Source organism: Mustela nigripes, chromosome 2 (genome assembly GCF_022355385.1).
Source record: "Mustela nigripes isolate SB6536 chromosome 2, MUSNIG.SB6536, whole genome shotgun sequence".
In the NCBI taxonomy this organism is placed as follows: domain Eukaryota; kingdom Metazoa; phylum Chordata; class Mammalia; order Carnivora; family Mustelidae; genus Mustela; species Mustela nigripes.
The window spans coordinates 105,581,646-105,606,177 of record NC_081558.1 but is presented as its reverse complement, the minus strand read 5'-3'; the positions used below and the strand labels follow the sequence as shown (position 1 = coordinate 105,606,177).

General features: G+C 38.4%; 1 protein-coding gene across 2 annotated transcripts in view; it reads right to left on the bottom strand.

The window, feature by feature from the left end:
* The window catches only part of FGF12 (fibroblast growth factor 12), a 574,557-nt gene that overhangs the window by 386,809 nt on the left and 163,216 nt on the right, over positions 1-24,532 (bottom strand). The window lies entirely within an intron of this gene.

The window sequence follows — 24,532 nt, the reverse complement described above, 5'->3', positions numbered from 1 at the left end:
GGGGGGGGGTGTTAGGGAGGCGGGGATGTGGAATAAAGAAAGCTCTTGGGTGCGGGCCAAGAGAGCGGAGGTGTGCCTGGGCACAGCGCGGATGTGGGAGTCTGGACACCTGGATTTTCTGACCGGGGCTCCGTGACCTTGGGTATGTCACATACCACAATGGGCGCAGAGCGGGAGAGGGTGTGGAATAGAGAACTGCCAACTTCACGATTGACCCCTTGGCTTCCAGTCTCTTGAAAAAGCTTAGCACAAGTGCAGCGGGGTGGAGGGAGGGTGGGGTGGGCAGGGGCGAGGGGGGCGAAGGGGCTGAGAGGAGGAGGAGGTCGAGTGAAGCCAGAAGGATGGGAAGGCCTCAGGTGGGGATGGAGAGGCAGATGCGGCGGGAAATCTGAAAACAAGAGATCTTCTCTTTGGTGCGATATTCTGGTGGCTTGTTTCTGCCAACTGGCCCCAGAGACGACCAGTGAGTGAGCTTCTCTGTGGGTTTACAGGTATTGATTTTTTTTCTTTGTCAGCAGCCTCTTTGGCTTTGTTGGTTTGTGTACTCATTCTCAGAGGCCACCAATGCCCTTTCGGAAGCCTTGTGATTGAAGCATACAAAGAATGCGGACTATGGGGCCAGACTCCACTCTATCTGGACTCTCAGGACAAGAGACCTTATGGGACAGCGATACAGCAAGTGATTAAAAGCACAAATGCTGGAGACAAGCAGCCTATATTCAAATTCCTACTAGCTGTGTGACCTTGAACAAATTACTTAACCTCTCTGTGCCTCAGTTTCCTCATCATTTCCACACTGAATAAGAGAGTTAATAATAGCATCTACCTTATTGAAGTTTTTTTTTAATTGATATAAAGTAAGTGCTATAGTAGTGTTAGCAATTATTGTTATTCAGCCCCCCACCTGTAGGGTTTTTGATAACTTTCACTTTTCAGCAAACACCTGCCCACATACCAGTGTGGGCATTTCTGCTTGAAGGATTCAGGTAATAGACTAAAACCGACTCCACAGATAGTTCATTGCACAAGTCCTTTTAGAAGGTTTATCCTAACATTGAGCCAAAAACTTAACTTCGTTTTCTTTCTACCCACTGTCCCAAAGCCACTAGCTAGTTACCTCCTCCTTGCAAAGGAGTGAAAATGGTTTTCATCACCCCTTTCTTCTTTCCGTTTTCTAGGCTAAACCTGCACAGTTCCTGTGACGTTTCCTAAAGGTTGAAGCTTAAGGTTTACCCTGGAGAAATACTCTTGCAAAAGTCTCTTCCTTTTTCTTCTCAAAGATAGCAAAAGAAAGAGATAACCTGGAGGGCCTTTTGAGCACACAGCCCCTGCTGGTTCCACATTCCCTAACTCCTTTCAGAATAGAGCTCCAGGCAAGGTCATTTGCTGCTCCAAGTCTCAGGTAGATACCCTCCTTCTAGTTGCTTCTCAGCCGCGTTGCTCAGTGAGATCACCAAAGCTCTGTAGACTCCCAGGTCCTTGATGATCTTGCAAATCCACTGAACTGTGATCACTGGGGAGGTTCTGAGGCCCCGGCAACCTGGGCTGTGGCCTTTGTCTTCCCAGTTTCTTCCGGAATTAGTGAGAAACTTGGCTCATCTGGGGATTCTGCCCATAGAAATTCCCCATAGAGGGAGAGGCAATTAGCAAAAGGAAAACATCTAAAAATAGCCCTTCATGCTGCAAGCGGAGGCAGAGAGTTTTCCAGTAGAGCTCTCCTGTTCTGGAACCCAGTGCCTAGAGCTGTTTCTTTATTTGACAGAAATGCTATTCCTTGAAATGTAGCAAAGGAATAGGATAAGGCCTTGGTTCCCACAAGGAACTTGAGCAGAGTGAGCAGGTTCATGTGTGATTTTAAAATGCACCTGATGTCCAGAGCATCAATTTTCATATTTATTATGAGCCTCTCTACCTTCCTGGCAAGGCTACTGCAAAGATTCAGTGAGGTAGAACATATGAAAGTGTTTTGACTATTCTGTTATCTTTGCAAGACCAGGTTCTATCACTCAGTGACCGGGGTTCTAGGTGCTCCTTAATGGTCTAACATAGTGACTCTTCTATTTGATTATGGGAAGAATTTATGTGTGAATCTTTCCTCTCCTCAGTAGAATTGCAAACTCTTAGAAGGCAAGACAGGAAAGCCAACTCTGTTACAATTAATATTCAGATGGCTTGCTTCTGTCTTGTTTAAATGGCTGTCACAGTGATTCTTAAAGTGAAGCGTATTCATCACGAAGAAAATGGATCGTCACAGTATTTGGGGGAAAAAAAAAAAAAAAATCAAACTGGGGATCGCATTTACAGATTCTTGTCCATTACAGAACTCTCAGATGATCGCAGATGAAACCAAAGAGAGCACATAACATTGTAATGTAAATATTTTCCTATCATATATTATTGACATCTGACCAAAGTAGGTATAAAAGGGAATGAATCACTGGAGTTTTATTACTGAGACTTAGTTTAAAAAAAAAATAAAGTTTCTTCCTCTTATCAGGACTTTGATACACATGCTTGTTAAAGCAACTCCTAACATAATATCAGGTTCCAGTTAGGCACATAGATAGAATCTTTCTAAAGTATATTGGGCAGTACTTAACTCATTTCTACAAGTACCATAATATCCCAAAACAGGACAAAACAAAACAAAACAAAGAATCGTAGCCACGAGCACAATGGATGGTAGGAAAGTGGCACATTTTAGGTTAAGCAAAACTGCCAAACTTTCTGCTACGTAATATTACATAAGAATCAAATTTTTTACTCGCAATTACATATTTGTATTTTAAATTCAAGATGCGTTATTACATAATGACTAAATTTTAAATTATATTATCTGCTTCTAATTAGGATGTTTAAAGTTAAGCATTCTCTCTATTTTCTTATTGACTTTGGGCCAACTCTGCCAAGGGATTCACCAGTGTGGTTTCAAAATGAAACAATTTATCACTTTCTGAGAAGGACCGGAAAATCTGATACATAATGATAGATGAACTTGTTTAAATTCTTAGTATCTAAATTTTTCCTTTGCCTAGTTATTTAGTCAGTTTGTAGGAGTTTATAACTGTATGAGGTAGTTCTGAGATTTTTAAGTGGTGATTTATCTGAAATATTTTTTGTTCATATTAAATAGGAATCTATCGACTCTTGGCTTCAGCTGTGTAATTAATCAGTATATTTATCCTCTTGGAAGCTCACACTGAATTTGTAATAACATATTCAGAATTTTGTCAGGCCCCCACAATTTTAATGAGTATACTCATTAAAAAAAGCAACTTTATTTCCACAGAGAAACCAAGACAAAAAGTAAAAGATAAAGACCAGTATGATAGCTAACATAGTATCTTAGTTCTGTATTATAGGTACAGTCTAGTAACTGCCAGGGTAAAAACCAGGCCTGTATTTCATGTCTTAGAAATACGTTCAAATCCAATTTTGATAGGCAACTACCATAAGCTAAATGTTTTCATCCCCACTCCCTAAATTCACATGTTGAAAACCTAACCCTCAAGATATTGGGAAATGGAAGTCTGGGGAGGCTTTACCATCATGCATGGGATTAGTGCCCTGATGAAAGAGACATTCGGGAGCTCCCTCTCCCCTTTCACCATGTGAGGGCATAGTAAGAAGATAGCCATTTGTGTGCTAAGATGTAGGTCTTCACCAGACAGCAGAGATGCTGGTGATCTTGATCTTGGACTTCCCAGCCTCCAGAACTGCGAGAAATAAATGTCTGTCATATAAGTCACCTAGTATATGGTATTTTCTTGTTAGAACCAACCTTATTAGATAATGCGGCAAAACCAGTCACTAGCAGCTAGCTTACCTAATTTATGACACACATTAACCATCTTTTAAAAAAGACCACATACATGGGGTTTTTATTTGTATTACCTTCTTCCTCTTATTCTTTTTTTTATCCTTCTTCTCCAAACTTTTATTTTGAAATAAATCTAGACTCCTAGTGAAGTTGCAAAATAGTAGAGTTCATGTATACGCTTCACCCAACTTTTAATGTTAGAAACTCACACAGTCAGGGTACAATTATCACAGCTAGTAATCTCACACTGGTTCTATGCTATTCAATAAACTGCAAAATTTTGAAATTTCACCAGGTGCTTTGTTTTGTTTTGTTTTCCCCTAATACCCCTTTTCTGTTCCAGAATCCAACTTGGATCACTTTGCATTTAATGTGTCTTCTTTGTCTCCTTCCATTTATGACAGTTTCTCAGCCTCTCCTTGCCTTTCAGGACTTTGACACTTCTAATTAATACTAGTCAAATATTTTGTGGGATTTCATTCAATTTGAGTTTGTCTGATACTTCCTAATGATTCCTATAAGACTATTCATTTTGGCGAGAAAGCCACATTAGCCACGTTCTTTCCTTTCTAGTGCATCGTGACATGATGTCAGCTTGTGATAACAGTATCAATCATTTGGTTAAGGTAGTGTCTGCTGAGTTTCTATACTATAAAGTTACTTTTTTTTTTTCATTTATGCTTGATAAATCTCTTTTTAGGCAGGGCAGAGAGAGAGAAGGGGAGAGAGAATCTTAAGCAGGCTCCACACCCAGCACGGAGCCCAACTCAGGGCTCAATCTCACAACCCTGAGATGATAACCTGAGCCAAAATTGAGAGTGAGATGCTTAACTGACTGAGCCACCCAGGTGTCACTAGTTGATAAATCCCTTGACAAGAAACTTTGAGGCTATGTTAGTATCCTGTTTCTCCTCAAACTTTCATCCACTGATTTATAGCATCATTTGATAGATCTTGCTTGCAGCAGTGATCATTGTGCTGTTTTCCTAATAGTGACTTTGTATTTTCCTCATTCCTTCTATAGTAATGGGAATTCTTCTGTAGGAACTGTACCTTCTCTTCCACGTATTTATTTATCCCATTATTTATTTGTATCAGTATGGCCCCAAGGATGTTTATTCTATGGGTCATAATCCAATACTATCATTACTTTGTAGCTCCAACTGTCCCAGCCGTAGCCACTGGGAGATCCTTCTGGTTGGCTCCTGTGTCCTTTTAGTAAACAACTCCTTAATTTTCTGGCACTACAAGATGTTCCAGGTTTATCTGTTATTTTTCCTGCACCAGCTCTGGAATCAACTAATTTTCTGAGTCCTAGATGTTTTTATTGGAGAATAGTATTTAGGAACCAAAATCTGGGTGGTAAGTTTGCTCATTATTACTGACATATCATTGCTTCCAGACTCTCTTGGTAGAAAGAACTAGAAAATATACATATATACAAACCCACACATACTCACACATCCTATATGTTGAAACATCTCACTATATAAATCAATAGAAATATCTGTATGTATCGGCATGTGGATATATTTATACGTAGGTGCATCTATGTGTTGATGTGTAATAGGTAGATATCTACAGATAGGTACAGAGATAGAGATAGAACAGAGGCAGAGATAGAGATGATGATCACTTACACCTATGGTTCCAATCAAACACAAGTTTTGTTTGATTCTTTGCCCTTTTCTTATTTGTAATTTCCTTTTCTGACCATGAAAAACTTTTATTACTTATAATGTATTCACTTTTTATTCATTCCTAGAATACACTTAAAGTTGTTACAGTCTTCCTAACCAATACTCCTAGGAGAAGTGGAACCTCGTCAGAGTACAGAATTTATCCATGGCTGTTTCTGTCTTTAACCTTACAGTATCCAGTCAAAATATCATTTCCATACAAATCAAAAACCACAATGAGATACCACCTTTTGATACCGGTTGAGTCCGGATTTAGGACCGAGGATGTGATCTATTCTGGAGAATGTTCCATGTGCACTAGAGAAGAATGTGTATTCTGTTGCTTTGGGATGAAATGTTCTGAATATATCTGTGATGTCCATCTGGTCCAGTGTGTCGTTTAAGGCCTTTCTTTCCTTGCTGATCTTTTGCTTGGATGATCTGTCCATTTCAGTGAGGGGAGTGTTAAAGTCCCCTACTATTATTGTATTATTGTTGATGTGTTTCTTTGATTTTGTTATTAATTGGTTTATATAGTTGGCTGCTCCCACGTTGGGGGCATAGATATTTAAAATTGGTAGATCTTCTTGTTGGACAGACCCTTTGAGTATGATATAGTGTCCTTCCTCATGTCTTATTATAGTCTTTGGCTTAAATCTAATTGATCTGATATAAGGATTGCCACTCCTGCTTTCTTCTGATGTCCATTAGCATGGTAAATTCTTTTCCACCCCCTCACTTTAAATCTGGAGGTGTCTTCGGGCTTAAAATGAGTTTCTTGGAGGCAACATATAGATGGGTTTTGTTTTTTTATCCATTCTGATACCCTGTGTCTTTTGACAGGGGCATTTAGCCCATTCACATTCAGGGTAACTATTGAGAGATATGAATTTAGTGCCATTGTTTTGCCTGTAAGGTGACTGTTACTGTTTATGGTCTCTGTTCCTTTCTGATCTACCACTTGTAGGCTCTCTCTTTGCTTAGAGGACCCCTTTCAACATTTCCTGTAGAGCTGGTTTGGTGTTTGCAAATTCTTTCAGTTGTTGTTTGTCCTGAAAGCTTTTAATCTCTCCTTCTATTTTCAATGATAGCCTAGCTGGATATAGTATTGTGGGCTGCATGTTTTTCTCATTTAGTGCTCTGAAAATATCATGCCAGCTCTTTCTGGCCTGCCAGGTCTCTGTGGATAAGTCAGCTGCCAATCTAATATTTTTACCATTGTATGTTACAGACTTCTTTTCCCGGGCTGCTTTCAGGATTTTCTCTTTGTCACTGAGACTTGTAAATTTTACTATTAGGTGACGGGGTGTGGGCCTATTCTTATTGATTTTGAGGGGCGTTCTCTGAACCTCCTGAATTTTGATGCTCATTCCCTTTGCCATATTGGGGAAATTCTCCCCAATAATTCTCTCTAGTATACCTTCTGCTCCCCTCTCTCTTTCTTCTTCTTCTGGGATCCCAATTATTCTAATGTTGTTTCGTCTTATGGTGTCACTTATCTCTCGAATTCTCCCCTCGTGGTCCAGTATCTGTTTGTCCCTCTTTTGCTCAGCTTCTTTATTCTCTGTCATTTGGTCTTTTATATCACTAATTCTTTCTTCTGCCTCATTTATCCTAGCAGTGAGAGCCTCCATTTTTGATTGCACCTCATTAATAGCTTTTTTTATTTCAACTTGGTTAGATTTTAGTTATTTTATTTCTCCAGAAAGGGCTTTTATATCTCTCGAGAGGGTTTCTCTAATATCTTCCATGCCTTTTTCGAGCCCGGCTAGAACCTTGAGAATTGTCATTCTGAACTCTAGATCTGACATATTACCAATGTCTGTATTGATTAGGTCCCTAGCCTTCGGTACTGCCTCTTGTTCTTTTTTTGGGGTTGAATTTTTCCGTCTTGTCATTTTGTCCAGAGAAGAGTATATGAAGGGGCAAGTAAAATACTAAAAGGGTGGCAACAACCCCAGGAAAATATGCTTTATCCAAATTAGAAGAGATCCCAAATTGTGAGGGGGGAGAAAGTGGATAAAAAGAGGTTTAAAAAGGAAGAAAAAAAAAAGAAAAAAGAAAAGAATTAAAAGAAAACACCTAAGAAAAATATAAAAAAGAAAAAATATATGTATTAGATAAACTAGTAAAAAATCGTTAAAAAAGAAAAAGGTAACAATTAAAAAAAAATTTTACCCAAAGGTGAGAAAAAAAAACAAAAAATGAAAAAGAAAAAAATTAAATTAACCGCAAGACTAAAAAAAAATCACAGGGAAAAAGCCATGAGTTCCGTGCTTTGCTTTCTCCTCCTCTAGAATTCTGCTGCTCTCCTTGGTATTGAAACTGCACTCTTTGGTAGGTGAACTTGGTCTTGGCTGGATTTCTTGTTGATCTTCTGGGGGAGGGGCCTGTTGTAGTGATTCTCAAGTGTCTTTGCCCCAGGCGGAATTGCACCGCCCTTACCCGGGGCCGGGGTGAGTAATCCGCTTGCTCGGGTTTGCTTTCAGGAGCTTTTGTTCCCTGAGCGCTTTCCGTAGAGTTCCGGAGGACGGGAATACAAATGGCGGCCTCCTGGTCTCCGCCCGGAGGAGCCGAGAGCCCAGGGCCGCACTCCTCAGTGTGCGCTCAGAGAACCGCGCCCAGTTACTCCCGTCTGCCTGACCTCCGGCTGCGCTCCGAGCTCACCGAGCCTGCGACCGGTTCAAGGTAACACCGAGCTGCGAGCTTACTGTCGGCTCTGTCTCTGTAGCCGGCTTTCCCGTTCCAATACCCGCAAGCTCTGCGACACTCAGACACCCCCGATCCTTCTCTGACCCTGCGGGACCTGAGGCCACGCTGACCCCGCGTGGGCTTCGCCCCGGTTTAGCCTCTGGAGCGATGTCCCTCAGCGGAACAGACTTTTAAAAGTCCTGATTTTGTGCGCGGTTGCTCCGCCGCTTGCCAGGAGCCGGCCCCTCCCCCTGGGGTCTATCTTCCCGTCGCTTTGGATTCACTTCTCCGCTGGTCCTACCTTTCAGAAAGTGGTTGTTTTTCTGTTTCCAGAATTGCTGTTCTTCTTCTCTTCGATCTGCCGATGGATTTTCAGGTGTTTGCAATCTTTAGATAAGCTATCTAGCTGATCTCCGGCTAGCTGAAGCAGCCTCAGCCTGCTACTTCTCCGCCATCTTGACTCCTCCCCCTTCAATGAGATACTTTACACTGGTCAGAATGGCTAAAATCAACTCAGGAAACAACAGATGTTGGCAAGGATATGGAAAAAGGGGAACCCTCTTCTACCATTGGTGGAAATTCAAACTGGGGCAGCCACTCTGGAAAACAGTATGGAGGTTCCTCAAAAACTCAAAACTAGAACTACCCTACATCCCAGCAATTGCACTACGAGATATTCAAAGAATACAAAAAATAGTGCTTCAAAGGGTCACATGCACCCCAATGTTTATAGCAGCAATGTCTGCTACAGCCAAAATATGGAAAGAGCCCAGATATCCATCGACAGATGAATGGGTCAAGAAGATGTGAGATATAGACATATAAATACACTCCGCCATCAGAAAGAATGAAATTTTACCATTCGCAATGACATAGATGGAACTAGAGGGTATTATATTAAGTGAAAGAAGTCAGGGAAAGACAAATACCATGTGATTTCACTCATATGTGGAATTTAAGAAACAAAATCGATGAACATAGGGGAAGAGAAAGAAAAATAAGATTTATAAAAAAAGAGAGAGGGAGGCAAACCATAAGAGATTCTTAACGATAGGGAAAAAACCTGAAGTTTGCTGGAGAGGAAGTGGGTGGGGGAAAGGGGTAATTGGGTCATGGGCATTAAGAAGGGCACTTGTACTGGGTGTTATATGCGACTGATGAATCATTAAATTCTACCCCTGAAACTAATAATACACTATATGATAGCTAAACTGGATTTAAATAAAACTTTTTTAAAACCCATAAATAAGAAATGTTGTAATAACATCATATGCAGACAGACGGTGACTACACTTACCTTGGTGAGCACTGTATAATGTATAGAATTATTGAATCACTATGTTGTACACCTGAAAGTAGTATAATATTGTGTGTCAACTACACTTCAACTAAAAAAAGAAAAAAAAATTTAAAAGATTGGAGGGAAACATGCCAGACTGCAAATAGGAGAGATCTCTTCACATTCAAAGTAAATTTAATTTTTACTTTCTGCTTTGTGATTGCATTTTCCCAGTTTTCTTTAAGGAGAATTTTTTCCACCCCCAGGAAGAAAAGTATTTTAGTTGGTTTACTTAAAAAAAAATAAACAACTTTCATACACTAAAAAAAAAAAAAAAAAAAAAAAACAATTAACTCCCAAAGTGACATACGTTAGTTATTTTCTTCATCTTTTTCAGTATGTGTTAGTCATCCATTTATAATCCAGTTAGGTTCGTTTGTTATTGCTTGTATTCCATGCTGGCTGATTTTAATTATTTAATTAAAATTAATTAACTTTATTTTTTTCTTACTTGAGTGTGTAAAACATTGGTATTGTTCTAAGAGTCAAAACTTTACAAAAAATATTCTCCAGTATGTGTCACTGTCTCACCCCTTCCCTTCTTTCCACTCCTTTCGCACCCATCCCCTATAGGTAACTGGTTCCTTTAATTTCTGTTTATCTTCTGTATGCTTTTACACAACTGAGCAGATAGCTTCATATATAGTGACTTTTAGGTTATTTCCAATATTCTGCTATTACAAACAATACTGCAATAAATATGTTTTCCATATTGTTGGGAGGGTAGATTTTAGTAACAATATGATTTTTTTTTTTTTAGTTTTTATTTACATTCCAGAGAGATAACATATAGTGTAATATTGGGTTCAGCTGCACAATTTAGTGATTCAGGACTTCCATACATCACCCAGTGCTCATCGCAAATGCCCTCCGGACTCCGTATCACCTATTTAACCCATCCACCCGCCCAGCTTCCCTCTGGTAATCAACAGTTTGTCCTCTATAGTTAAGAGTTTGTTTCTTGGTTTTCTTTTCTCTTTTTCTCTCCCCTATGATCATTTGTTTGCAACAATATGATTCTTAGGAATGGGAATGCTCGGTCAAAAAGTAAGTGTACAGGTAGTTTTGTTTGGTATTGCCAAGTTTCCGTACAAAAGGCTTTCATGAATTTGGATTCCTACCAGCAATATATGACGGTGCCGGTTTTCCCACAACCTCAACAACAGAATGCATTGCCGTCCTTTTTTATTTTTATCAGTTTGTGTGCAATGTTGTCTTAATTTGCATGTCTCTAATTATTAGGATGTTTGAACATTTTTTTTGGAGAGCTTATATTTTTATAAGGAATTGCCTGTTCTATTATTTTCCCATTTTAAAACTCACTTTTAAAAGACCAATATTTACCACCAGGGAGGGCATTGAAATTAAACTAATTATATTAAATTGTTTTTTTTTTTAAATGTTGAAAAACATGTTGAGGTAGGAATTCAAAACAAGGTCACTGTCATTGGGAAAACAGTGTAAAGGTTCTAGAAAACCTTTAACCCATTCATTCACTCATCCATCCACCCTCCCCACAAATATTTAGACATCAAAATAACTGCCTGCCCTAAAAATCTAGTAAAGGAAGAGAGATATATAAACCATCAGTATAAAACCATAGCTTTGCAGTACTGGTAGCACTGCAGACCTCAGTAAAGTTACAAGAAGGCATAGTTCATCATGTCTTCTGAGGGTAAGAAGTAAGCAGTTAGAAACAGCTTCATATAAATTAAGAAATTTGAGCTGCACTGAAGGAGATAACTCTCATTGAAATACACAAAGTCCAATGCTTAATAAATGCTGTGATTTTACCTTCTCACCACACTGAGTAGCTACCACCTCCCCTAAAGAACAGACTCTGCTTAGGAAAGAACAGCACCCAGAAGCCAGACTGTATATACCCCCACCCCTGTCCTATGTCCCATCATGTCACTATTAGTTCCAGGGCACTCCCCCTATGCGAATGTCTTACCAGACTCAACAGGCCATGAATTATGTTATTTTTGCCGTCCTTTTCCAAAAAAACCAGCTGAGATCAGGTTAATGATTAAGACTTCCAGGCATTTTCTTCCAACCTTCTGACCCCCAGACCCCATCTTCAAATAAATACTACTGTAAGATTTGCAGCTACAATTAGACATTTTCCATTTTCTTCTAATAGCTCTTTAACAATTTGTTTTGAAAAAATGCAGTTTGTCATCTATAAGAAAACTTTAAGGAGGAGCTATCTGAGTCACAGGGAAGGAAAATATTTCTATCTTATCATAGCCAAGTATGAGTTGTTCATTGTGAGAGTCAGTCAATCCAAGATAGTTAATACTGGGAAATTTCAAGGAAGTACCTTGAATGGGAAGTCCATTTGCTTATTAATCAAAACTCAATACAGAAATGGGGGCCCAGTTCCAAATGCGTATTCTCACTCCCACCACCTAAACACTTCTCTAACCCTAAAAATATCACACATTTTTCAGACCCACCACAAATGCCACACTGTTCTCTCAGGGAAATTTTTTCTGAATGCTTTGTTTCCTCTACATAAAATTTACTTTATTCTGCCTCCAAATATGTATCTTCTCTGAGAGATTATGAGCCCCTTTATCTATAAATTTAGGTATCTATAGCTCTCATTTCTTAATATCTTTAATACCTAGAACATGTAATAAATTATTTATTTACTACATATTGATGGAATGAAATTGATAAATTAATATTTAATACCAAATATTAATGTTTAAAAATAAATATTAATGTTTATTAAATATTGATGAAATGAAATAAAATGGGGATAGTTTCTGTGGATTTTCCATCTGGGAAAACTGTATCTCAAATAATTAAAACGTAATAACCCACAAAGAATTTAGAGTAAGGTTATGAACTATACAGGAGATATAATTCAATTTTAAATATGTGAAAAGTCACACAATTCACTCATAATAAGACAAGTAGAAAATATATCAACAATAAAGTACCATTTTTCAGGGATTAAAATGTTTTCCAACCCAATGTACTGGAGAGAATGTAAAGGGAATAGGACTCTGACATCCTAGGTAAGGGTAAACACTGATTGCTTTGACAGATGGCCATTTGTCTCTATCTTTTGAAATTTAAAAAAGCCACTTCTTCCAAATACCTCTTCTAGATATTAACTTCCAGAGAGAGTTGCACGGGGTTCAATCAGTGACAACCACACAAAGGTACCAACAACATTGTTGCTAATGCTATTTGATATAGATGATACTACTCCATCAATAAGGAACTAGTTCAATTTTGGCACTACCTTACAAAGGAATGTTTTGCAATTTAAAAAAAAATGTAGCGACTCTATATGTATTAAAAAGGACAGATCTTGGAAATTTATTACTAAATTTAACAAGCATATAAAGGAATATTAGAGTATCCTATGATTTGTATGATAGAGAAAAAAAATGTGCATACATTTATGTTTATAAACTCATGGACCCTTCCTGAAAAAGGACACAAGAAACTGGCATCAGGTATAGTGTAAGGGAAGAAGATTGGGATACTGGAAACAGGGGAGACAGGGAGATTGCAGTTTACTTTGTACTTCTAAAACTTGGTACTCTGTGTATATATATTACCTCTTCAAAATAAATAACATACTAAAACAAAGTTAAATACATAAATTTTTCTTTGATTAAAAAAATTATTTAGGGGGTCTCTGGGTGGCTCAGTCATTAAGTGTCTACCTTCAGCTCTGGTCGTGATCCCAGGGTTCTAGGATCAAGCCCTGCATTGGGTTCCTTGTTCCGTGGGAAGCCTGCTTTTTCCTCTCCCATTCCTGCTGCTTGTGTTCCCTCTCTCAGTGTCTGTCTGTCTGTCTGTCTGTCTCTCTATCTCTCTGTCAATTAAATAAATAAATAAATTCTTTTAAAAATGAAAATTAAAAAATAATAAAATTTATTACTAACCCTGATTAAAATACAAAAATACAAACTGAGGGGGACACATTAAAATAAAAAAGGTTATTTCCAAATCGCTGACAACTCTGGATGCTCAGGGAGTCAAAAGCCTTAAATCAGAATCATACCTTCTTAGTGTCTACTGAAAATACTGGTACCAAAAAGAGTTTAGATATCCATGAGCCTTATCCTCTAAGATAACAAATGAGATAAAAAATAAGAAAAGCCAAAGTGCCAAAAATCTGAGATATTATTCTTATTCTTATTTTAAATTTATGTGGCCATGTTTTAAAATGAGTTCTTAAAGTTAAGCAGCATTGGGGAACATAGTTATTACAATATAACCAAAATAAGCTGTATTTGATTTCTTCATGCACTTGTGAAATTTCAACAATCTTGAGTCTTAAGGACAACAAAACAATAGTCTTAAGGACAACAAAACAATAACAATAATAGTTGATGGAGTCCCATCAACTCCAGCAATACTCAGTCAACTTCTTTTAGTTTTCATATTAACTATCTTCTCCAATTAAAAATCTCATCAGATTTTAAAATAGATATTAAGTTTACCTGTTACATGGGTACAAAAATTCACTTCTGGGGCACATGGGTGGCTTAGTCATTTAATCGTCTGCCTTCGGCTCAGGTTATAATCCTGGGGTCCTGGGATCCAGCCCCCTACTGGGCTCCCTGCTCAGTGGGGAATCTGTTTCTCACTCTGCTCCTCACCCCCAACTTGTGTGCACCTGCTCGCTCACGCTCTCTCTCCAAATAAATCTTTTTTAAAAAGTCATTTCTATTCAAAATACATTTATTGAGTATATACTTCATATTGTAAAGATAATTACTGCCCACAGTGACTGCCCTAGTGGGCATAGGGAAGAATAGGTAGTTATACCGATAATGTTGATACAGACAGAGGCCTGTGGAAACTGCAAAGACAATGTAATGACATTTGTCAAGAACAGAGTTCCTCTGAAAGACAGAGAGGAAAAGGAAATTAATCTGTGGAATGACTTCATTTAAGGTTTAAGGGAATAAAATTTTAATGTAAGAATGATAGATGATAGGTGATATCTAGACCCATGCTGTAACAAAGAAGAAGACAAAACCAGGACAGTGGTTTTGCCTAAAGTCACATGACTCCCAGGGACAGAGCTATGACTCTAACTCAAGATACTGCCTCCCAGTCCAATATTCTTTACAAAACACTATGCTGTGGATCCTGGTATGAATGTGTAAGAATCAAACATTTTATAAAATACATAGAAATGACTTCAGGGCAATTTTCCTTCCTTTGGAAATTGATTTTTCTTTCTACAAATCGTCTGCTTTCCAGAAGTCAAGGGCAACCATTCATTTAAAGATCTGACAACAATAAAAATAAGGATTGCCTTTATAGCAAACTAGGCAATTTTTACTATAGTCAACCTCAATAAAAGGGCATGAGAGAGAGTCTTAGCTCAAGGCTCAGGCTGGCTCCCATAATGGTGAGTTTTCACTTGCTAACAGTGGTCACGGATCTGTGGTCAGGTGTGGGAGAGGGGACAAAAGTTAACTGGAGCCACTGACTACAGTCCGCTGCAGATTTGATGACTATGTAATTTGGAGAGTGAATATTTTGGCCCCCTTTAAGGTGCTTTTTATATATACACATATATGCACAAACATACTTACATGTATCTTTGTGCCTATGCAGAAAACAGTTTAAGGCCAAGAATACCACTCCTACATTCCAAGTAAGAGTCTCCTACAGAATTTTCCAAATCCCACAAGCCTGTGCATTATTTTTCCATCCTTTCATTCTTCCCTTCCTTAAACTGGCAAACATCTTAGAGAGGAGTCTACATGTACTATCTCCCCTTTATCACTTTGTATCCTTCCCTAAACCTGCTGAATGCTGCCTTTTGCCCAAATAACCCCACTTATGGTCTTATCAAGTCACCATAAACTAAACTATTCCAGACTCAATAGATACCTTTTGTCCTAACGCTACCTAAAACTACATGTGAAAATTATTGATCTCTCTCTGCGTCATGAGACTCTTACTCCTTAACTTCAGAAACACCACTTTACTCTTGGTTCTTCTTTTGCTTCTCTATTTAACTTCAGTTTTCTTTCTTCCCATCTCCCCAGTATTACTGTTACCCAGGGTTGCAGCTTCTGATCTTTCCCCTCTCTTTACTTTTTCTGAGAAAATCTTTTTTTTTTAAGATTTTATTTATTTATTTGACAGAGATCACAAGTAGGCAGAGAGGCAGGCAGAGAGAAAGAGGAGGAAGAAGGCTCCCTGCCGAGCAGAGAGCCCGATGTGGGGCTCGATCCCAGGATTCTGGGATCATGATCTGAGCCGAAGACAGAGGCTTTAACCCATTGAGCTACCCAGGCACTCTTGGGCAAATCTTATGGACTACCTTTCTTGATGACTCCTGTGTGTATATGTGTGTCTCTTGACAAGATCCCTCCACAGCCTTGAAGCTTTTCTGTAAAGCTCCACTTAAATGTGTCACAGGTACTTACAAAACAACAAATTTGTAACTAGGCATATCTCTGGCTTCCCAGCTGGATGAGCTCCACATTTTCTTAAAAGACACATGTTCTAGGGATGCCTGTGGAGGCTCAGTCAGTTAGGAGTTTGTCTTTGGCTCAGGTCATGATCCTAGGGAACTGGGATCAAGGCCCGCACTGGGCTCCTTGCTCAACAGGAAGCCTGCTTCTCCCTCTGCCTGCTGCTGCTTCCCAGTTTGTGCTCTCTCTCCTTCTGTCAAATAAATGAGTAAAATCTTAAAAAAAAAAAAAAAAAAAAAGGCTACATCTTCTATACAGCTTCCAAATTCAAACACCTGTGAGGCAGCCTAGACTGCTCTTGCTCACCCATCTCCAGTCAGCCAGAGACTGTTAGAGACACTGTTTCCTTAAGAGCTCTCATGTCCATCCCTTTGTTTCTGCCTTCTCTTAGCCCCTCATCCTTTCCTGCCTATTATAACACACTTATGAAAGTCAGCCTATCTCTCTTCAATTCAGCCTCCACACTGCCAGAAGAATCACACTAAACTCAAACCCCTGAAGGATTTTGCTCTCTAGAAACTTTTCATAACATTCAAGATAAAGTCAACAATTTAAGTTCAGATCAAAGATGCCTGATAATGTGTCTCCTCTTCCATTGCTCTACATGAACTTAACTCCATTCATATCCATGAGGCAGGCCGTTTCATATGTGCATGTCTTTGCACATGCTATTCCCCTTGCCTGGATATCCTGTCTTCTTTCTTCTCCCAGGGACTACAAATCCATCCTTCAAATATTGGGTCCAGTGTCACCTTCACCAAGAACCTTTTCCTAACTAGGTTAGTTACTAGCCTTTGAGGTTCACCTATATTTCTTATGCATGCATATTTCTTAGCATGGAACACATACACACCTACCGCTGTTTTGTATTGTATAGAGTCTCTATGTGTGATGAGTCACAAGGGAACCAAAGTACTATTGAATATTCAGCCAAATAATCACACAAACAGTTGCAACTGTGATAAGTGCAAAAAGGGAGAGAAGTGCTATAGTGTCCAAAGTAAGGGTGGGAGTTGATCTAGGTGGAGGAACCAGGAGAAGTTGAAGAACTTATCACATTCTGCCCGGTGTCACAGTTGGTCACATGATTTATTTTTATCTCATCGCACACCCACCCCCGCCACATACACACACTTTATTCCCTTTCATGGCAATTCTGAGGACCATACACCATGAAATACCAACACTACCTTCTTCCATACACAGATGCTGCTCAAACTTAGGAAATGGTCAACAAACACCTACTGAATTGAATCAAAAGTTTCAAACTGAGTTGCAGAATAGTTCTAAGATTTTGCTTCTTTCAAAATTCAGTTAACCACAAAATTCATCTGCAGATAAGCCTTAATCAAACGTATTAGAGCCACGTGTGGCAGTTATATATAAAAGCAACACGTGTCACCAGTTGTGTCTTTCCTGAAAATCAATGACACACCTGCCAGATGGTTTCAGGTATGATAAAAATAAAGGCCTTGAAAGTAGAGCCGAAAGAAATTCAAGCCAGGAGAAAAGCAGTGTTTTGAACCCTTCCTCTGACCAATCTAGCATAATGATCCCGGAAGACCAGCAGACAAAGACCTGGGAGAAGAAGTTTCCATAGTACTAGCCCGAAAGGTTTCGTAATTCCTGACTTTGCAATTGGTTCTATTTCTGGTTTGATAGTTTAATTATCAAACAAAGAAAGGACCTTTATGCAAGTACACACAGTAACTATCCAATTGTGTGGCTATGTAAATCATTGGGATAAAGCTTCCAGGAGCTAGCACCAGGCAACCATCTTCAGCATCCTGGGCTGATGTAAATTTTCCATTCGGATTCAAATGTTATTTTCATTTTTTTTTCATATTTTTTTTTCTTTTCATTTCCTCTCACTTGGTGGAAAGTTCAGTGGTTAAGACTTATAATTTCAAATCAAACTAGACCTGGTTTACTTTTCAGTCATGACACTTAATAGGCGCCTTCACTTCTCCAAACTTCAATTTTTCTTATCTGTGCAATGGTGTGGGTACTAATAACTACTTAACAGGATTGTTGTCAACATTAAATGAAATGGAGTATCTCAGTATAGTGCTTGCCAGAGAGTAAGTGCTAAATACATGGTAGTAATGATGCTAGTGGTGGAGGGAGTGGATTTATTGACATTAATAACTTTATCATTAATAATCCTTTTCATACATAAAGATATACTTAACAACAGCAACATTGGTCATCTTCTGCATTAGATTATTTTATAACCTCTCTCTTGCATCCATAAAAATCACTAGGAACCATTTCTGTTTGAGGAAAGAGTCTAAGAAAATTGGATTTTTGGAAGAAAGATTTTGAAAGTTTTTGCTTCATCAAAACTGGGTAAGAAATGACTGCTAATGGATTTGGAGTGTTCTGGAGAGCTGAAAATATTCTGAACTGGTGATAATGGTGGCACAGCTTTGTAAATATACAAAAAAACATTCAACTCTATACTTTAAAAGGGTGAATTTTATGACAGCTGAATTGTATCTCAATTCAACTTTGAAAACTTTTGTAAGAAAAATAATTGGCACAACCACAAAATTGATTTAGATAGTGATTTCTTTTTTTTTTTTTTCCTCTTTCCATTTTACTTGCCTTTCCTATTTAGATGGAAGCCCTCTCTGGGTTCTAAATATTATGATTGTCCAACTCTCAGGTGACATCATAGAATATACATAGGTCTTCAGATCTGTGCATTCCCAAGTTCAAATTCTGGTGTTACCAGTTACTAACTGTGTGTGCTCATGGACAAATTTGTCAACTTCTTTGAATTTCTTTTCTTTTCTTTCTTTCTTTTTTTTTTTTTTTTTTGTTTGCAAAACGATGCTACTGACCTACCTTGAAGAAATGTTGTGGCCATAAAATATGGGAAAGAAAAAGGAAATGCTTAATGCAGAGTTTTGTGCATACAGACTCCCCAGGAATAGGAGTTTCTTTTTCTTTCTATATTGAAGTATAGTTGACATACAATATTACCTTATCTTAGTTAGGCATATAGTATAGTCACTGCACAATTATACTCACTGTGAAATTCTTACCATAAGTCTAGTCAAGCTCTGACACCATACAACATTATTACAATATTACAGACTATATTCCCTATGCTGTACTCTTTATCACTATGACTTGTTTATTGTATAACTGGAAGTTTGTACCTCTTAATCCCCTTCAAGGATTTCTTGTCTCCTTTCCCCCAAGATCTTGGTCCACTTACCAAGGACTAGGACATTTTTAAAAGAAAGCCTTCTCTTTAAAAAAAAAAAAAAAAATGCCAGGACATGGTATAAATCAATCACTGGCCATTCCTGTACTTAAAATTTATAATCTATAAATGAAAATGGAAATAGCATTCTTTAAGTCAGATTCTAAAACTTTCAGGTTATTAACAATGTTTGGGATTCTTACATTTGGAAAGAAAGGATATGAAGACAAAATTTGGAAAATCCGCCTCTCTTTCATTTTCTGCCACATGCCTGATGTCGTCAGTGACACCTTGAGCTGAAGAATATAAGTAGCTTTTGCTTGGGAGGAGGTGTTAGCATGATGCCTGCTTGTTTGGAGAGTGTACTTTGTTTGCTTGTACTTTGTTTTTAATCCAAGTAAACTACCTAGACACTCACCATTAGGGCTGCATTCTGGATTAGCAGGACCCAAAATCATGCCCCGGTCATCTTATTAGTTAAAGGTTCCACTACCAAAAAGGCCAATATTGGAGGTAAAACCACCACCAACAACAACAAAACAGCCCACACCAGGATTTCAATTAATATTACTCGAATTTTAAAATAAATTTAATTAACCAGCTTTAAGAATAAATACATGTAGGGGGAAAACAACTAAATCATCTATACAAAAATGCAACAGTGGCTATTTCTTGGTGATTTTTTTGGCGGTTTCCCACAGTTAAGGGAGGCAGGGGTGTGCAGCTGTCTGCTGTGTGAACGCCGGTGTGGAAGCTAGACCTCCTGGGCTTCACCTCTGCTCTCCCACTTGTTGGCATGAGCGCTTTGTGCAAGTCACCTAACTCTCCCACTGGCAACTTCTATTTATATGGGATGGAACAATAGTGAGCACAGTGTAAGTCTTTACTGAGACAAGGTACAGAAAGCTTCAGGTATAGTGCCTGTGGAATGAAAATAAGCAAGAGCTATGGTCCTTGATTTCTGTCCCTGAATTTGTGTATTTTTATATTTGCTACAATTGATGTGGAATACTTTCAAAGTCAGAAATCAATATTTTTTTTTAAAAAAATCAGCATTTTGGGGGCGTTGGGGTGGCTCAGTCAGTTCCTTGTCTGCCTTCAGCTCAAGTCATGATCCTGGGATGCTGGGATCAAATCCCGGATGGGGCTCCCTGCTCAGCAGGGAGCCTGTTTTTCACTCTGCTTCTGCCCCTCCCCCCTGCTTGTGCACTGGCTCTCGCTTTCTCTGACAAATAAATAAAATATTTTAAAAATATATCAGCATCTTTATAAGTGATTTAAAAAAAAAACCATAGGAATGTCAAATCTTCAGACTATCTGTAACTCTTGAGGTTACAGTGTCAAAAAATTCTTGTTCCATGGCCCTGGTGCAGGTGCTCCATCCTTGAACTCCAATGAGAGCCATACAATGCTTGTGAACATGCTGTTATCATGCACACTTCAGAGACATTTTCAGGAAAAGCATAAACTATGAGCTGGATGGAGTTGCTGGATCCCCTGTATAGACTTCTAGGGATTGAAATACCACATGTAGTAAGTGGATTTAGTAATATCCCCAAGGCAGCTACCAAATACCCCTTTTGAAAAGTGTACCAATTCACAGTTTTATTACCTGTATCCACCTCTGCTTCCAAACCCTCAACTGTTTTTTTTTTTTAAATGAAAATAAAATGTATTTTTATTTCTAAGTTCCAGGATCAATTAGTATAAGCTTGGGAAGAATGAGAAACTAACTAACCATCCAAATATTCCAAGGAAGAAAAACTGAGATGGTTACATTCCAAAGTCAGTTTTCTAATTCCCAAACTCTTGCTGCCTGTTTCCATTGGCTGTGTTAGGAGGTAGTTGGGCAGTTAGGGGGTGAAGGTTGGGGTCCCCAACAAGAAAATTCGGAGTCAGGACAGCTATGATAAAACAGCACTGACATCCTGTTTTGCTGCTTGGGGAGAACTGCACTGACATTCTGCTTTACAGCCTTTGCACGAATGACTTCTGCAAAATGTCCTAAAGTAAGGCAATTAACCACAAAAGCTTTGTCAGTATCAAGGGCAAGGGGCAGGTAAGACATAAGCCCCCAGATGTCAGCAAAAAAAAGAACTATCAGCCACGTGGACATTGACCCAACAGATAGACAGGTAGGTGGTCAAAGCCCTGATTGGCAGAACTCAGCACACCCTGATTGCTTAAAAAAGTTCCACAAAAGAGCTAATAAAACCCCCAAACTTAGAAACTCCGGGGGTAACCCACTCAGGCCCCCCACCCTCTCTAGAAGGTTTATATTCTTGCCCAATAAATTTGGCTTTGCTACCCACCACTCTTTGTCTGGCTACCCTTCATTCTTCAAAGCTGTACGACCAAGAAGCCGGGCACTACCGGGACACAAAGCCTGTAACAGGAGAGTTTAAGAACTTACCATAAATCTCTCTCTCTCTCCCTCACCATCACCACCACCATCTTTATTTTTTTCAATTAATTTTCCTAATCTAATTAGAATAAATTTTTTTGAAAGGAATAAGAACAAAAATAAAACAAATTACTGTTTCTTGTGGGTTTTGCTTATTTATTTTTTTCTTCCAGGAAGCAGTTCTTCCATTTTCAAAGCAAAGACATTTGGGGACATCAAACCCTGGCCATATGAACTGGTCTGACACTTAGTAAGCTGCCAACAAAACCTGAAATTACTTTCTCTGTCCTTACTTCTCCCACACACAGCTTCACAAAGAAAACAAATGATGGGTGTAAATATCTATTTTCAACAGGTATCTCATCTGACATCATTATCTGTTACTTGAGGAAAACTATCCTGGGTTTTCCAATTGTTTAGGGAAAAACATTTAAAATAGTGTGTGTTCAGGAACACACACTAATTTTGGTAAAACATTGTTGAATACTTCACTCACTTCTTCAAAAGCCTGTAATGGTTTCTTTACAGTTTAAAGTAGAATTTCCAACATCTTTAATGCGGAATTCAAGAACCAGCACAATTTTATCTAGCTTTCTGACCATCATTTCCACAATATCCCATCACATGTAATTACTTTAGGTCCACAATTCCATAATCGAAACACCTGGGGCTAGATGTGTACTGTAATTCATGTTTGCGGGGGCACAGTGGTGTCCTTAAAAAGTAATAGAATTAATGTATAAAATACAAGCAAAGTCTCTTCATGCTGGGGAAGCACCTATAATAAAAAACACTGATATTTCTGCAATAATATCTGTAAATACTCTCATAAGTGGAATGAATAAAGATTGTAATCAGCTTCACATCAATTTGGGTCCGCTTGACCCCCCCAAATTAGTTAGCTGCAAACTAAAAAACAAAACACAACAAAAACAGTAGTTTTTAGAGCTTCCTGGATTCAGAAACTTATTTAGAAAAACGGGATTGTGGGTCTGTGCTTGCTTTTCTTGAAAAGACTTTTGAACTTGTGAGACTTGGTTTACTCTCTCTCCTTAGCCAAGAACGTCCTCCACAATCTCTTCTAGTTAATTAAACTCTACGACCGACGACGGGCAGCCCAGCATCAACTGACCATGGAGCCTGAAGGCGGAAGCGCCTGTACTTCCTCAGATGTCTGCATATCTGTCCCTCCCTCTAGACTAGAAACTTCTTGAGGAACAACACTGTGTCTGCTCTGCCTTTGTGGACTGTGACTCCTGGCGGCGCATTTTCCTCAAAGGAATAAATAAATTGAATGAAGTGAGCCTACAGAACACAAAAATACTGGTCAAAGTCTTTAGTGTCATATCTCCATGCTCTATGAGTGTGGATTTTGACAAGATAACAGATTTTGTTCTCGTTTGTTTCTTAACTAGTTTTAGTCGGGATTTACCTTTTCTTGTCAAATACTTTCTAGTGATACTAAGAGAAATGATAAGCTGCATAGTTATGAGCTTTCTTTGCAGTTCAATACTCTGAGAAGACTTCTAAGAGACCAACTGTAGGTTATGGCAGTGCTCAGGAAATGAGAGTAAAAAAATTAACTTTCTCATACATTGCACTCTTTATTCTTTATTTATGTATTTATTCAATTATTTTATCATATTTGTATTATTATTATTATTATTATTATTATTTGTATTATTTCTAAGCACAGGTTTTAACCTCCTTGATGGATTAGAAATGTATTTTCTTTTATATACTTTGCAGTGCTTTGTACAGACAATTGAGTTACTAAATGAATTAATATATGACTAGTAATTGTGGATAAGGTAAATCATTTTTATAGTAAATATTTAGATGAATGGAAGAACTATTTTTCTGATATTGGACATTAGATGACACATCTCCAAATAGAAACACCGGCCTATTATTTATAAGTTTGAGGAGATACAATGTAGTTCCTTGGGTCTAAGCTTAACTCTTACCTTGTGCTCTTTATAATCTTGTATTTTATTTCTGTAATTTAGCTGATTGTCATATGAAATATTTTGACTCCTTTCATAAGAAAATCATTGGTGGGGGGTGCCTAGGTGGCTCAGTGAGTTAAAGCCTCTGCCTTCAGCTCAGGTCATGATCTCAGGGTCCTGGGATAGAGCCCTGCATTGGGCTCTCTGCTCAGCAGGGAGCCTGCTTCCTTCCTCCTCTCTCTCTGCCTACTTGTGATCTCTCTCTGTCAATAAATAAATAAAATCTTAAAAAAAAAAAAGGAAAGAAAAGAAAATCATTGTATTTGATTGAAAAGCAAACACACCAAAAATGAATAAAATCCTTCCTATAACGGGAATAATAGAAGCAGCGTATTAGGTGTATTTTGGCTATGAAGACTGAAGAACCACCTTAAATAATTCCTAAATCACAAAATTAACTCTAGTAAGCCAAATATAGGTTTTCCACATTTGCTTTCCTGCAATATTAGTCCAGACATCAAGTACTGAATATCCCTGTATAGCCATCCATCCATCCATCCATCCAATGATTCATCTAAATATCCCTAAGGGAAAAAAATTCCACACAAAATTTTAATTCCGTTCTTAGGAGGATGATTCAACTAAAGGGAAGAGGTCCTTTTTATTCAGCAGAGCACCTTAGGGATTAGAAAATGAACACTGGATTCAGAAGAGTTTGGGAGTAAGGGTGGAGAATAAGGAATTAATCTGCATAATAAAGTTAGACAAATTTGGAGTTCCTGGGGCCATCCAGAAGGGACTGGGGAAAGCTGAGAAACATAGTAGGAGGCTGGAGTCTGAGATGTAAAAATGGCCAAGGAATTTTTTAGAACAGGGATATCCAATCTCTACACTGACTTGATTTGCCTGAAGTAGAATTCAGAGACAGAGGTGACCATAAAAAATATGACCCCACTCTAAAGTTTG